The following is a 9,670-nucleotide window of genomic DNA, read 5'->3' on the forward strand; positions in this document are numbered from 1 at the left end:
GTAATGTTGGCTTAAGGTAGTTAAAGGATCTTTTTAATAAAATCTTATTAGAAAGGAAAATACCAAAAGAATGGAAGAATAGTATCGTGGTGCCGATATTTAAAGGAAAGGAGATTATGAGGTATAGTATGAAGATTTGGGACAAGGTAATAGACCAAATAATGAGAGAAGAAACTTCAGTAACAAAGAACTTGTTTGGTTTTTTTCTGGAATAGCATTGATAAAATAATAGCTTGTAAAATTAATAGAATATTATAAGGCGAAGAAGAAAAAGCTGTGCATAGTATTAATAAATTTGGAAAATAGCATGATAAAGTACCAAGAGAGGTTTTGAAATGGGTATTAATGAGAAAAGAAATCCCATTACATTATATAACATTAATGAAATGAGAATATATATAATAGCATTTGTACCAGGATAAAAATTGTAGGAGGAGTAACAGAAAATTTTAGAATAAGAATAGAAATTCACTAAGGTTCTACTTTAAGTCTTTACTTATATTTTATAATGATGAATGAAATTACTAGGGAAATACAAGAAGAGATAACGTGGTGCATGTTTTTCGTTAATAATATAGAGTTAATAGAAACAAATAGAGAATAAATTAAACAAAAACTGCAGGTCAGGAGATCAGTTCATAAAATAAAGAGATTAAGAATAAGTAGGTGTAAGACAGAGTTTATTAAGTATGAGTTTAACTAAGGAGAACAAGAGGTAGGTGAAATGAGGAGATCAGTGACAATAAGCGAGAACATAATAGGAAAGGTGGAAAGTTTTAAGTATTTAGGATCAGTTGTGCAAAAGAACGGCAAAATTAAGTGGAAAGAAGAGGAAAACTCACCCAATTAATGGAAGTGGTGAATTACAAGGACTGTCTCATGATTTTTGTCATAAATAGTGCTATGAAAATATTAAGAAAATTTATGTAAGGTATTTAATAAAAAAGGATACGGGTTTCTATTGTTCTTTTTTTTTTTTTGTAACAATTTACCTGTTACCTTATTTACTAAACAACATGTATAACAATTTTAGTTGATATACAGAGTGATCGAAATCTGGTAAGTCATTTATTTTCTCAGAAAATATTGAGAATTTTAAATTTTATTATAGAGAAAAAATATCAAGTTCAAAAAACTCTACAATAATATGTAGTTAAATCATCATTTTTTTTGTTTCCTTCAGGGATAAAAACCCTTATTTATAATTTTCTTAAATGGGAACCCTTATTTTTAAATTTATAATTTGATAGAAAAAAAAATTACAAACAATTTTGTTCTTATAATTTTTTTTATCCGATTAAGCGTTCGTCCGTTACAACTTGTTAAAGTTAAGTGATTTTATGCCAAATTTCTATTGTCATTTTACTGTATTAAATACAGAAGTCATTATTTTTATTTGCTGTTGCATAAACAAAATTTTATTGATCAAGTTATGACAGGTAAATAAGCTATAAAAATTTACTACGCACTAAATGAGTGATAACAATAATAGATTCAAACCGGGTTTTCGTTGTATTATTAATAGCTAAGTCTATGGTTTTGTAAGACTAAAAAGGATCTAACAAAAATCCCGGTTGCACTGCCACTGATATTATGAAACGTAATAAATGACAATATTTTTTCTGGAAGTCAAAATCTTTAAACAATTATAAAACGTAAACAATTGTTAGGATAAAAAAATTACAAGAACAAATTTATTTGTAATTTTTATTTCTATCATATTATCAAATCAAAAATAGTGGTTCCCATTTAAATAAATTATAAATATATATTTTTATCCCTGAAGGGATAAAGAAAAAATTTATTTAACTTTATATTATTGTAGAGTTTTATAAACTTAATAATTTTTCTTTTTACAAAAATTTTAAATTCTCAGAAGTTTCTGAGAAAATAAGTGTCTTACCAGATTTTGATTACCCTATATATATTTTCTTAATTTTCTTATATATATAATTTTATAGTTTGTATATTAGTTTAATATATATGTTTCTATTTAAAAAATTGAAGTTGATAAAATATTAAGGGTGTAAGGAGGGGATAAGACCAAATCATTTTTTGAAAATAATAGAATATATGATACCACTAATTTCTGAAAAGTTAAAACTTTATATTTATTAATATTTTATTATATTTCACAGTTTAAAGATATTGTATTAGTCATAGTTTAACTATAACCTGTATAGTATAAAAGTATTTATGAAATTTGAAACGAATTTCAATTAAGGGTATATTGACTGGATTATAAATTTTTTAGTTTTTGACGTCAATGATAATATTTATTTTACCATTTATAATGTGTATAAATCATCTTTTACTGAATAATTTTTCATTTTTTTAATTCAATATGTAAAACGCAATAAAAATAAACTACAATAAATTACATTCATAATTGACTTTGCCAAGGGCGTAGCTAAAATAAACTTTTTGTGTATTTAATTAAACTTTTTTGCTTAGTTCTTGATCTATCATAGAACACTTGAAATAAATACAATACTGAAAAAAATTTTCGGTTTTTTATTAAGGTACATATATTTCTTGATATATCAGATATTAATTATTAGAGTTCATTAACAATGTCTATATCAATATCGCTGACTTTTTTAATTTTTCCCACGATATCGATTATTTTTAAAATATTGCAATAATCGAAATAAATTTTAAATAAAATGACCAGCATAGTGGGGACGTGGCATAGTTGGGTCAGGTATAATGATATCTGACAGTGACTAAAATCACTATTATAAAAAACGTTACGATGCAAATGTTTAGATAGTGTTTAATTTTAAAAAATTGATGCATTATTCCAAAAGCTCCATGATTTGCTATTTCCTTATTTATATCCTGATTATAAGTTTTATGATAAATAAGTGTAATATATGAATATTTAAAGTTCAATATTTTCCTTTAAAGGAAAATGGTTTTAATTAAACAAAATTATATCGAATGAAAGAGGTATCTAAATAGTATTTATAATAAAAAAATTGTATTGATCCGTATATTTTTTAAAAAGCTATAGTATTATAAAATTAAAAATATAAAAAATTTTTTTTATAAAATTCGTATTTTTTTTTTTATTAACTTTGATGTCCGTTTTCATTATGAAAACAAAATTAAATTCGAAAATTTTTTTTCCATAATATAGTATATTATATAAGCTTTAATTTAAGATCTATATAAAAATATCAGTATTTCTGGAACACTTTCAAAAGTTAAATTGAAAATGTTGTCATTTTGAATCCTTCCTGTGGGCAGGTAAAAGGTCAGATTTATAAAAAATTATATTAAATGATAGGTAAAGATATCGTGCATCCATAAAAAATAAATTATATCGATTTGGTCATTTTTGAAAAAGTTATGGCAGTTTTATGTAAAAAAAAATTGGAAAAATGTCAAAAATTAGCGATTATTAAATTTGTAATTTTTTTGGGGCTTTCCCTCATTTACAGGAAACGAGAGAATTTTTTCAATTTTTGAGGGTAATGTCTTCGACTAGATACGATTAATGATATTTTGACGTATCGTTAAAAGAAATCGGTTCGGTGAGAGTTGAGAAAAAGTGTTAACAGACACAAAAATTAAAATAAAAAAACACATCATAGTAAAATTAATATCTTCTCAGGTTCGCATCGAAGCTAAAAAAACTGTTTGAATTTTGATCATTTTGTTATTAAATATATATTATTTGATATTCAGCAAAAAACAGTTTGTAATTATCTTATTAGTATTTTTTGTATTAATATAATAATATATATTATTAAATATAGAATTGAGATAAGACGAAAAATGATATTTATTGATACATAATTCTATTCGAAGATTTGGTTTTAGTTTCGATGCAAAGCTGAGAAGGTATTAAGAGTTTTGTGGTATCAAAATTTTTCTTTAATTATTATCTATAAAATGACTATTTTCAAATCTTAAAAGAAATTTTAATAAAAAAATAATTTTATAAATATTTTTGTAATTGTAAAAGATAACATAAAACATATTTTAAATATAGTTTTATATTGTAAAATTGATAAAAAAAAAAAAGTATAAAATGTTCCATTCTGTATTTTTTTTTATAGATGCATAATATTTTTAACTATTATTTGATAGATAAAGATTATGACTCTTTATCTGGTCACAGGGGGATTCTAAATTCGTTTCCGTAAATGATAAAGAGATAAAGAGAGGGCGCTGTTACTTTTAGCAATAAACATTTCCTGGTCATAATATTTGTTCCCTCTAAGTATAAAAATGAGGACAACATCTTAACTACTTGTCTAAAAGTTTTTATCGACCTGAAATTTTCATAATTAATTAATTTATTGTTTCATACGATAATTAAATATGTATGTCCCCTTAATACCTCTTTCTTCATACGCGAACATGATAAGATATTAATTTTACCATGATGTGTTTTTTTTTTTTATTTGTCTGTTATTACATTTTTCAGCTCTCATAGGACCAATTTTTCTCGACAATACGGCAAATGATCACAAATCATATCTAGTTGAGTATATTATCTTCAAAAATTGAAAAATTTGACCGCGTATCTTGTAAATGGGGGAAACCTCCAAAAAAATTACAAATTTAAAAATCGCTAATATTTAACATTTTTTCAATTTTCTTTTACTTAAAACTGCCATAACTTTTTCAAAAATGAACATATCAATATAATTTTTTTTTTTATAGATGCTTGATGTCTTTATTTATTATTTGGTATATTTTTTTTATAAATCTGACCCTAGACCTGCCCACAGGGGGAGGATTTAAAATGACAACTTTTTCACAAAAAATTAACTTTTTCAACTTAAATTTTGAAAGTGTTCTGGAAATACTGACACTTTTATATATATATTAAATTAAAGCTTATGTAATGTACTTTATTATGGAAAAAAAAAATTTCGGACTTTATTTTAATATTTTTTTCATTCGATATAAACATTTTATAAACAGAGTGATTCATTAATGATAAGACACTCATTTTCGTTGTAACTATTGAAAATTTTTAATTTTTGGCAAGATAAATATGTTTGATTAAAAAACTCTACAATAATATGTAGTAAAAACATCATTTTTTCATCTCTACAAGGTTATAAAACATTAACTTGAATTTTCTTAATTGGGAATCACTATTTTGAATTTATTTTTATTATTTATAATAAAAATACAAACAATTTTGCCCTTCTAATTGTTTATTTTCGATCAACCCTTCGTCTGTTACAGCTTGTTTAAGTTAAATGATTTTAGGCCAAATTTCTATTATTATTTTACTGTTTTGAATCAGGAGTCACTCATTTTCTATATTGTAAGATAAATTAATTTAACTTAAGTCAGTTTATGAGGTAATACTACAACTTTTAATAGTATTAGATTATTTTAAGAGTCACTATACTACGCGTAGAGTGGATTTTTCAAAGTAATTTGTTCTTCTGTATTACAGTTTGTCTTACAAACCAATAGACTGTTCTAATAATAATATAGTTTGATTTGAATCGATTACTATTATCTCTCAATTAGTGTGTCGTAAATTATTATTGCTATCTTACATGTCATATCTTAGACAATTAAAATTAGTTTAAATTAAAAATAAGGACTTCTGTATTCAAAACCAAATATTAGTTAAAAAGTTTAACTAATAAAATCTAAAATCGTAAATTTTAATACTAAAATTGCATGTTTTTTAACAACGGCAACCATCTACACATAAAAGATAAGTCGTCGGGACAACATTTTTTTTTAACTTATAGTGCATAAAATTAACTTTATTTTAACTTATGTTTGAATCTTGGAGTATTTCCGGAACATTTTCAAAACTTAAGTTGCAAAAGTTAAATATTTGTGCAGACGTTGCGAATTTGAATTCCCACTGTGGGCAGGTCAAGGGTCAGATTTTCAAAAAAATTATATAAAATAAAAGGAAAATATCTAATGTTTCGATAAAAATACATATTATTTTAATTTGTTCATTTTTCAAGAAGTCATAGTAATTTTTAGAAAAAAAAACCCAGCACAAGGGGGTTGCAGTACAGTGGTGACGTGGCAAGTTAAAAATATAAAAAAAAATTATTTTACAAAAATCGTATTTTTTTTTTTAAATGTGATGTCTATTTTCACCACGATGACAAATTCAGAGGTCAAATTTTTTTTTCATAATAAAGTATATTACATTAGCTTTAATTTAAGATATATATAAAAGTGTCAGACTTTTTGGAACACTTTCAAAAGTTAAGTTGAAAAAGTTCTAATTTTTGAATGCATTTTTTAGATTTTAAATCCCTTCGTATATAGGGAAATAGTCCTATTTAAAAAAATAGTATTTCGAATGAAAGATGTATATAAATACTACTTCTCATAAAAAAATTGTACTAATCCATATATTTTTCAAGAAGTTATAGCATAATAAAGTTAAAAACCCATCACAGGGGGGTCGCGGCACAGTGGTGACGTGGCATAGTTGTATCAAGTACAATGATATCTGACAGTGATTAAAATCACTATCAAATATAAACGCTTCGATGCAAATCTTTAGATAGTGTTTAATTTTAAAAAATTGGTGTTTTATTCCAAAAGCTACTTGATCTGTTGGTTCCTTAGTAATATCCTGATTAAGATAAAGTATGTCGAATGAAAAAGGGTTTATTAAAATATATTATTTCTCATAAAAAAATTGTGTGGATCCATAAACTTTTCAATAAGTTATAGCATTATAAAGTTAAATATAATATAAATAATAAAATCGAGAATTTTCAAACGAAAATAGCATTCAGTAGCCATTTTCGCCGTAAAGATGAATCTAGAGGTCAAATTTTTTTTTTCAAATTAAAGTATATTACATTAGCTTTAATTTAAGACATACAGGGTGATTTTTTTATCATAACCCAATCAATTACATACAGAATAATAATAATTTAAAATTTTTTTTTTATTACTATCTTTAGTTACACATTATTCTTAAATTATTAACTATGTAATACTTCTTAAGATCATCCCTTATGCCTGGTAAGGGTGTCAACTTTGTTTTTTTAAATGGTAACACATATTTTTAATTTAATAAAATGTTTGAGTTTTTAATTTAATATTAAATGGCATTTAAATTATTAATATAACTTAATTCGTTTATTAGATATAATCATTTAAAATTTCAAATTTTTGAGTTATATAAAATTTGAGTGTATATAAAAGAGAATTTAATAATCGCTAATTTTTGACATTTTTCCAATTTTTTTTTCCATAAAACTGCCATAACTTTTTCAAAAATGACCAAATCGATATAATTTATTTTTTATAGATGCACGATATCTTTACCTATTATTTAATATAATTTGGTTCTAAAAATTAATTGTTGGCTAATAAATCAAGAAATTATAAATAAAATAAGATGGTTAATTTATTGTTGGCCACTAAATTTTGTATTGCCAAAATAAGGTAATATAATATGTGATTATTATTTTTTTTTTATTACCTTGATGAAATTTTATATCTTATTATTGAAGGGGTATAGGAACGAAATACAACTCTTAGGTAACAACTGAGATTTATTTAATCTAACTATTTAGATGTATGTATTCAAAAATTCGATCCATTTATTACTCAACTTATAGTCTCAATTACTTATATTAGGAGTAATTTGAGGATAATTGATTTTTAATTGATTTTTATTTAAATTATTTTTAATTTGAAGAAATGTTAACTATTTTTTTTTTTTAGAATACCAAAACTTTAAATTTACGTATTGCTATGATTTTTAATATATACGAGTTGATTTACGAAAAATTGGTCAATTAATGGTTATAAAATATTTAACGAGCAAAATAAACAATTTTTTACTTGCTCCAACATTGTCAACTAAACTAAAATGGACCATCTTTCCAAAACATACATACAAAAAGAACTACTACGGTATTCAATGTTCCATTCGTATATTTATATATAATATTATTAAAGGATTTAAAATGTATAAGTCTTTGTATTTTTGTAATTATAATGAAAATGTGTTATGAATTTATTCTTAGGTTATTTATGAATTGTGATAAATCATTGTGATTTATTGTAATATTGAAATTAGAAAATTTGAAATAATAAATTAAATAATAGTTATTTTTTATTAAATATCATGTGATACATAACCGCCAATAGATTTTAAAATAAATGTAAACATAAAAGAATTGAAATTAATTTTATATTAATATTATTTTAAGGTACATGTCCATTTTTGCAATAAATTTCATTATATCTAAAATATGATTTAAACAAGTGTTTTGGATTCTATTTTCAATACACTAAAATTAATTCATTTATTTACTCTATAGCAATATAAAAGGGGTCATTAGTATTCGTTTTTTATTACAGTTACTTGCGTTTTACTCAATACAGACAATTTAGTAGCCTATACCAAGTAAGTAATTTTTATTATAAATCTCTTAGAAATATTTTCGATTTCGAAAACACAATTACTAAAATACAATTTGGTTAAATATTACTATTACTAAAATTATTAATTAACCGAATATAACTGAGTAAACAGCAATTTCAAAGTTATGTAGTATTAGTTTTTTAAAGATATTAGCATTTAAGGTTGTTTAAAGGTGAGTGACAGGATAGATATACTCACGCTCCAATTGTATTACAGCATGAAAAAGTAAATATCACTAAGTTGCTATTAAGTTATAAGAGATAATTCAAAAAGTAATTTTTAGGTGATATATATAAAATATATTTAGCTAAAAGAGATTACAATTTATATTAAATATTGTATTAATTTTGACAGAAATAAAATATGATTTATGATAAACTGATTAATTTGTATTTATAATTTAATTTATTATTTGTGTATAATTTTGCAGAAAATTCAAAATGAAATACTTCAACATCATTTTTGTTTTGTGTTTTGTTATGTGCATCGTTTCCTTGTCGGTTGCCTCAGATTCCACTCTGCGTAAGATTAAAATAATTAAAATAAATTATTAATTAAATGTAGTTAGTAATTAACTTTATTCGTGCATATGAGTAATAATATATTTTAAGATTTTTTTCCTAATATTGTACAAATATATTATAAGCATTTATATACTATTTTTTTATAAAATTCTCACAATACAAGAATTTTATAAATTTTTTTATTCTTTAAAAGTTTTCCTCCAAATCTAAGATAAGATGAAAAAGCTAATAATTATATAAATTATATTTTAACAGATGACGACGGTACTAATGGTAACTATTTATTTTAATTCAATCAATTTCAAAAATAGCGTGATTATTATTTTAGCTAAATCTATGAATTCTTTTTCGTTTTTTAAATAAAAAAATGTATTTTTCAAACAAATTTAAACATTATTTTGAAACAATTTTTTGGTCTTATATTTTGCTTCAGAAATAAAAAATTAATTTGTTAAAAAGAAAGAATTGAATTTAAAATATGAAATTAATTTTATTAAAAATTTGTCATATATTTAAACTTTATTTTTTTTAGATGATAAAACTCAACAAGGTTCAGTACCATTGAATTCCGTCAACCTTGATTCAGTTCCACTTTAAAAATTTTCAAAATATATGATAAAACATTAATTCAACAATATTATAATATTTTCAGTTAAAAAATCAATTTATATAAATTTCATAATAAAAATTGTTATACATTTTATAATGATTTTGTTTCCAAAATAAAATTTCTCATAACAGTTTA

The 9,670-nt window shown here is 23.0% G+C and overlaps 1 long non-coding RNA gene across 1 annotated transcript; it reads left to right on the plus strand.

Moving 5' to 3' along the window:
- Positions 1-8,242: 8,242 nt before the first annotated feature.
- On the plus strand, positions 8,243-9,670 carry LOC126895728 (uncharacterized). The gene is made up of 4 exons (XR_007701702.1): positions 8,243-8,383; positions 8,832-8,923; positions 9,181-9,198; positions 9,458-9,670. It is a non-coding gene; the product is annotated as an uncharacterized LOC126895728 (long non-coding RNA).

The sequence above is a fragment of the Daktulosphaira vitifoliae genome, unplaced genomic scaffold (genome assembly GCF_025091365.1).
Source record: "Daktulosphaira vitifoliae isolate Bord-2020 unplaced genomic scaffold, ASM2509136v1 Scaffold_1, whole genome shotgun sequence".
NCBI lineage: Eukaryota > Metazoa > Arthropoda > Insecta > Hemiptera > Phylloxeridae > Daktulosphaira > Daktulosphaira vitifoliae.